The following is a 7,146-nucleotide window of genomic DNA, read 5'->3' as shown; positions in this document are numbered from 1 at the left end:
ATAGGAGACTATAGACTAGTAGTGGTTAGATATAGGGCACTAGAGAGACTAGTAGTAGGTTTAGATATAGGAGACTATAGATAGACTAGTAGTGGTTAGATATAGGGGACTATAGATAGACTAGTAGTAGATATAGGGCACTAGTAGTGGTTAGATATAGGGACTATAGATAGACTAGTAGTGGTTAGATATAGGGACTATAGATAGACTAGTAGTGGTTAGATATAGACTAGTAGTAGGTGGTTAGATATAGGGGAGACTATAGATTAGACTAGTAGTGGTTAGATATAGGAGACTATAGATAGACTAGTAGTGGTTAGATATAGGAGACTATAGAGACTAGTAGTGGTTAGATATAGGGCACTAGAGACTAGTAGTGGTTAGATATAGGGCACTAGAGATAGATAGTAGATAGATCCTTGATATAAGGGAGTTAGTGTGGTGGTGTTATTACAGCCTGCCCTCTGCTGGCCGTTTTGGGGAAGTACAGCATCATACAAGTAATTTACTTACAGTAGTGAGTTCATACATTATCCTACTTTTCCCCGTACTGGTCCCCCATGGGAATCGAACCCACAACCCTGGAGTTGCAAGTACCATGCTGTTAATTTGTCTTGATATCCGTTGGATCTGAAATGCAGACACGTGATGGTAAAGATTCTTGGGATCCTCACAGTGTCAGCTTGTCCAGGTTGCCGTTCCAGTCTGAGTGATAATGTCTGTGTTGTCTCTCCCTCTGTCCTGTAGAGGTCAGATGGTGTTCTGAACGAGACATGGGTAGCTACTGTAGCTGTCCTGACAAAGACTTCCCTGATAAGCATCAAAGCAAATTCAAGGTGGGTCCCCTTCTCTTTTTCCTCCCTCCCTCTGCCTCCTCCCTCCCTCCCTTCCTCCCTCCCTCCCTCTGCCTCCTCCCTCCCTCTGCCTCCTCCCTCCCTCCCTTCCTCCCTCCCTCCCTCTGCCTCCTCCCTCCCTTCCTCCCTCCCTCCCTCCCTCTGCCTCCTCCCTCCCTCTTCTCCGTCCCTCTGTTAAAGTACAAAAGGGAAAATAAATAAGCATAAATATGGGTTGTGTTTGTTCTTCACTGGTTGCCCTTTTCTTGTGGCAACAGGTCACTAATCTTGCTGCTGTGATGTCACACTGTGGTATTTCACCCAGTAGATATGGGAGTTTATCAAAATTGTGTTTGTTTTCAAATTCTTTGTGGATCTGTGTAATCTGAGGGAAATATGTGCCTCTAATTTGGTCATACATTTGGCAGGAGGTTAGGAAGTGCAGCTCAGTTTCCACATCATTTTGTGGGCAGTGAGCACATTGCTGGCCTCCTGTCTCTGTCTGTCTGTCTGTCTGTCTGTCTGTCTGTCTGTCTGTCTGTCTGTCTGTCTGTCTGTCTGTCTGTCTGTCTGTCTGTCTGTCTGTCTGTCTGTCTGTCTGTCTGTCTGTCTGTCTGTCTGTCTGTCTGTCTGTCTGTCTGTCTCCCTCCCTCCCTCCCTCCCTCCCTCCCTCCTCTCTGTCTCTATCTCTCCCTCTCTGTCTCTCCCTCCCCCTCTCTGTCTCTCCCTCCCCCTCTCTGTCTCCCTCCCTCCACCCTCTCTGTCTTTCTCTCCCTCCCCCTCTCTGTCCCACCCCCTCTCTGTCCCCCTCTCTGTCTGTCCCACCCCCTCCCTGTATCTCCCTCCCCCTCTCTGTCCCCCCTCCCTCTCTGTCTCTCTACCCCCCCCCCTCTCTGTCCCCTCCCCTGTCCCACCCCAACTCTCTGTCCCCCCTCTCTGTCTTTCTCTCCCTCCCCCTCTCTGTCTGCCCCCAACCCCCCCCCCCCCCCCCCTCTGTCGTCCCCCCTCTCTGTCCCCCCCTCTGTCTTTCTCTCCCTCCCCCTCTCTGTTGTCCCCCCTCTCTGTCCCTCCCTCCTCCTCCCCGTGGTAAAGGATCATTCCTACCTCAGGATATATAGTGGTAGTGTTCTAACCAGGGCTTCTACAAGGACAGACAGACTGTCTGCAGTATAGTATGTGTACAGGTACTGTACTGTGTTAGTCAGACCAGACACAGCTTGGTTTTAATGGCCAGCTAGGTTGGATCATGTGATACCAGTAATATGGATGACTGGTCTGGCTGTTTCTGACATGTCAAATCATTAACCAGTCAGCCTGACTCTGGCCCTCTGCCTGCGACATATCTGCTTTTGTCTACTGTGCTGTAGACCTGATGCTAGTGCTACTGCTAACACTGTGCTGTAGACCTGATGTTAGTGCTACTGCTAACACTGTGCTGTAGACCTGATGCTAGTGCTACTGCTAACACTGTGCTGTAGACCTGATGCTAGTGCTACTGATAACACTGTGCTGTAGACCTGATGCTAGTGCTACTGATAACACTGTGCTGTAGACCTGATGCTAGTGCTACTGATAACACTGTGCTGGAGACCTGATGCTAGTGCTACTGATAACACTGTGCTGGAGACCTGATTCTAGTGCTACTGATAACACTGTGCTGTAGACCTGATGCTAGTGCTACTGCTAACACTGTGCTGTAGACCTGATGCTAGTGCTACTGATAACACTGTGCTGTAGACCTGATGCTAGTGCTACTGATAACACTGTGCTGTAGACCTGATGCTAGTGCTACTGCTAACACTGTGCTGTAGACCTGATGCTAGTGCTACTGCTAACACTGTGCTGTAGACCTGATGCTAGTGCTACTGATAACACTGTGCTGTAGACCTGATGCTAGTGCTACTGCTAACACTGTATGGTACATGGCTGTGTGGAGTGTATATAGAGGGTCACCTGTTAGTAGAAGCTACAGTAGTAATTCTGATAAACCATTGAATCGGGTCATTCTGTAACCCTGTTAGTAAAACATTCATTAGAGATCACATGGATGGATACTTCAGAGTGGATGGATACTTCAGGGTCTTTCTTCAAGTATAATATGACTTAGAAGTGTCTTGTCACATCCATCCCAAGGTGTTTATCACAGACTCCTTTCACTGATGGTTTTCTCATCCGTTGTGTCTCACCCTCTCTCCCCTTTCTCTCTCTCTATGCCCCCCCTTTCTCTCTCTCTCTATGCCCCCCCTTTCTCTCTCTCTCTATGCCCCCCTTTCTCTCTCTCTATGCCCCCCTTTCTCTCTCTCTCTCTATGCCCCCTTTCTCTCTCTCTCTATGCCCCCTTTCTCTCTCTCTATTCCCCCCTCTCTCCCCCTTTCTCTCTCTCTATGCCCCCCTTTCTCTCTCTCTCTATGCCCCCCTTTCTCTCTCTCTCTATGCCCCCTTTCTCTCTCTCTATTCCCCCCTCTCTCCCCCTTTCTCTCTCTCTATGCCCCCCTTTCTCTCTCTCTCTATGCCCCCTTTCTCTCTCTCTCTATGCCCCCCTTTCTCTCTCTCTATTCCCCCTCTCTCCCCTTTCTCTCTCTCTATGCCCCCCTTTCTCTCTCTCTCTATGCCCCCCTTTCTCTCTCTCTCTATGCCCCCCTTTCTCTCTCTCTATTCCCCCCTCTCTCCCCTTTCTCTCTCTCTCTCTATGCCCCCCTTTCTCTCTCTCTCTATTCCCCCCCTCTCCCCTTTCTCTCTCTCTATGCCCCCCTTTCTCTCTCTCTCTCTATGCCCCCTTTCTCTCTCTCTATTCCCCCTTTCTCTCTCTCCCCCTTTCTCTCTCTTTCATCTCTATGTCTCCCCCCACCTTCTCTCTCTCTCTCTCTCTCTCCCCCTCTCTCTCTCTCTCTCTCTCTCTCTCTCTCTCTCTCTCTCTCTCTCTCTCTCTCTCTCTCTCTCTCTCTCTCTCTCTCTCTCTCTCTCTCTCTCTCTCTCTCTCTCCCCCCCAGGTGATAAATGTGGATGACGATGGTAATGAGTTGGGCTCAGGCTTGATGGAGCTGACAGAGGAGGAGCTTATCCTCCATACCAGGAAACGTGACACCGTCAAGTGGCCTTACCTCTGTCTGCGTCGCTACGGTTACGACTCCAACCTCTTCTCCTTCGAGAGCGGGCGACGATGCCAGACTGGACAGGGTACGCACTGACCGTCAAATATTACTCAGTGAACTGTGCTGTGAGGTTGTAGTCAGTGAACTGTGCTGTGAGGTTGTACCCAGTGAACTGTGCTGTGAGGTTGTAGTCAGTGAACTGTGCTGTGAGGTTGTAGTCAGTGAACTGTGCTGTGAGGTTGTAGTCAGTGAACTGTGCTGTGAGGTTGTAGTCAGTGAACTGTGCTGTGAGGTTGTAGTCAGTGAACTGTGCTGTGAGGTTGTAGTCAGTAGTCAGTGAACTGTGCTGTGAGGTTGTACCCAGTGAACTCTGCTGTGAGGTTGTAGTCAGTGAACTGTGCTGTGAGGTTATAGTCAGTGAACTGTGCTGTGAGGTTGTAGTCAGTAGTCAGTGAACTGTGCTGTGAGGTTGTACTCGGTGAACTGTGCTGTGAGGTTGTACCCAGTGAACTGTACTGTGAGGTTGTAGTCAGTGAACTGTGCTGTGAGGTTGTAGTCAGTAGTCAGTGAACTGTGCTGTGAGGTTGTAGTCAGTGAACTGTGCTGTGAGGTTGTAGTCAGTAAACTGTGCTGTGAGGTTGTACCCAGTGAACTGTACTGTGAGGTTGTAGTCAGTAGTCAGTGAACTGTGCTGTGAGGTTGTAGTCAGTGAACTGTGCTGTGAGGTTGTACCCAGTGAACTGTGCTGTGAGGTTGTAGTCAGTAGTCAGTGAACTGTGCTGTGAGGTTGTACTCAGTGAACTGTGCTGTGAGTTTGTAGTCAGTGAACTGTACTGTGAGGTTGTACCCAGTGAACTGTTCTGTGAGGTTGTACCCAGTGAACTGTGCTGTGAGGTTGTAGTCAGTGAACTGTGCTGTGAGGTTGTAGTCAGTAGTCAGTGAACTGTGCTGTGAGGTTGTACTCAGTGAACTGTGCTGTGAGTTTGTAGTCAGTGAACTGTACTGTGAGGTTGTACCCAGTGAACTGTGCTGTGAGGTTGTAGTCAGTGAACTGTGCTGTGAGGTTGTAGTCAGTGAACTGTGCTGTGAGGTTGTAGTCAGTGAACTGTGCTGTGAGGTTGTACCCAGTGAACTGTGCTGTGAGGTTGTAGTCAGTGAACTGTGCTGTGAGGTTGTAGTCAGTAGTCAGTGAACTGTTCTGTGAGGTTGTACCCAGTGAACTGTGCTGTGAGGTTGTAGTCAGTGAACTGTGCTGTGAGGTTGTACCCAGTGAACTGTGCTGTGAGGTTGTACCCAGTGAACTGTGCTGTGAGGTTGTACCCAGTGAACTGTGCTGTGAGGTTGTAGTCAGTGAACTGTGCTGTGAGGTTGTGGTCAGTAGTCAGTGAACTGTTCTGTGAGGTTGTAGTCAGTGAACTGTGCTGTGAGGTTGTAGTCAGTGAACTGTGCTGTGAGGTTGTAGTCAGTAGTCAGTGAACTGTGCTGTGAGGTTGTAGTCAGTGAACTGTGCTGTGAGGTTGTAGTCAGTAGTCAGTGAACTGTGCTGTGAGGTTGTAGTCAGTGAACTGTGCTGTGAGGTTGTACTCAGTGAACTGTGCTGTGAGGTTGTAGTCAGTGAACTGTGCTGTGAGGTTGTAGTCAGTGAACTGTGCTGTGAGGTTGTAGTCAGTAGTCAGTGAACTGTGCTGTGAGGTTGTAGTCAGTGAACTGTGCTGTGAGGTTGTAGTCAGTGAACTGTGCTGTGAGGTTGTACCCAGTGAACTGTGCTGTGAGGTTGTACCCAGTGAACTGTGCTGTGAGGTTGTACCCAGTGAACTGTGCTGTGAGGTTGTACTCGGTGAACTGTGCTGTGAGGTTGTACCCGGTGAACTGTGCTGTGAGGTTGTACCCAGTGAACTGTGCTGTGAGGTTGTACCCAGTGAACTGTGCTGTGAGGTTGTACTCGGTGAACTGTGCTGTGAGGTTGTACCCAGTGAACTGTGCTGTGAGGTTGTAGTCAGTCTGTTTCTGCAGTTGGTAAGGCTAGCCTATACCACCTCAGACCCCTGGCCTGACTGAGTCAGTTTGTGCTGTAATGCCAAAATCCTTGTCACTGCAAACATGTTTGGCTTGGAAATGAGCAATGGAGTTGTCAAGAGCACAAAGAGATCTGGAACATTCTACCAAAGTCCCTCCCCTAGACAAAATACTATAGCTGACCCAGTAGCTGTGTGGTATAGCTGACCCAGTACCTGCGTGGTATAGCTGACCCAGTACCTGTAGGGTATATCTGACCCAGTACCTGCGTGGTATAGCTGACCCAGTACCTGTAGGGTATATCTGACCCATTACCTGCGTGGTATAGCTGACCCAGTACCTGTAGGGTATAGCTGACCCAGTACCTGTAGGTTATATCTAACCCAGTACCTGTAGGGTATATCTGACCCAGTACCTGTGTGGTATAGCTGACCCAGTACCTGCGTGGTATAGCTGACCCAGTACCTGTAGGGTATATCTGACCCAGTACCTGCGTGGTATAGCTGACCCAGTACCTGTAGGGTATATCTGACCCAGTACCTGTAGGGTATATCTGACCCAGTACCTGTAGGGTATACCTGACCCAGTACCTGTAGGGTATACCTGACCCAGTACCTGTAGGGTATATCTGACCCAGTACCTGTAGGGTATACCTGACCCAGTACCTGTAGGGTATACCTGACCCAGTACCTGTAAGGTATACTGACCCAGTACCTGTAGGGTATACCTATACTGACCCAGTACCTGTAGGGTATACCTGACCCAGTACCTGTAGGGTATAGCTGACCCAGTACCTGTAGGGTATACCTGACCCAGTACCTGTAGGGTATAGCTGACCCAGTACCTGTAGGGTATACCTGACCCAGTACCTGTAGGGTATACCTGACCCAGTACCTGTAGGGTATACCTGACCCAGTACCTGTAGGGTATAGCTGACCCAGTACCTGTAGGGTATAGCTGACCCAGTACCTGTAGGGTATAGCTGACCCAGTACCTGTAGGGTATAGCTGACCCAGTACCTGTAGGGTATACCTGACCCAGTACCTGTAGGGTATAGCTGACCCAGTACCTGTAGGGTATACCTGACCCAGTACCTGTAGGGTATAGCTGACCCAGTACCTGTAGGGTATAGCTGACCCAGTACCTGTAGGGTATACCTGACCCAGTACCTGTAGGGTATAGCTGACCCAGTACCTGTAGGGTAT

The 7,146-nt window shown here is 49.5% G+C and overlaps 1 pseudogene; it reads left to right on the top strand.

Moving 5' to 3' along the window:
- Nucleotides 1–707: 707 nt before the first annotated feature.
- The window catches only part of LOC124020958, a 10,591-nt pseudogene continuing 4,152 nt past the window's right edge, over nucleotides 708–7,146 (top strand).

This window comes from Oncorhynchus gorbuscha, unplaced genomic scaffold, assembly GCF_021184085.1.
Source record: "Oncorhynchus gorbuscha isolate QuinsamMale2020 ecotype Even-year unplaced genomic scaffold, OgorEven_v1.0 Un_scaffold_1006, whole genome shotgun sequence".
In the NCBI taxonomy this organism is placed as follows: domain Eukaryota; kingdom Metazoa; phylum Chordata; class Actinopteri; order Salmoniformes; family Salmonidae; genus Oncorhynchus; species Oncorhynchus gorbuscha.
Note: the sequence above shows the minus strand (reverse complement) of the source record. Positions and strands in the feature narration are given on the sequence as shown.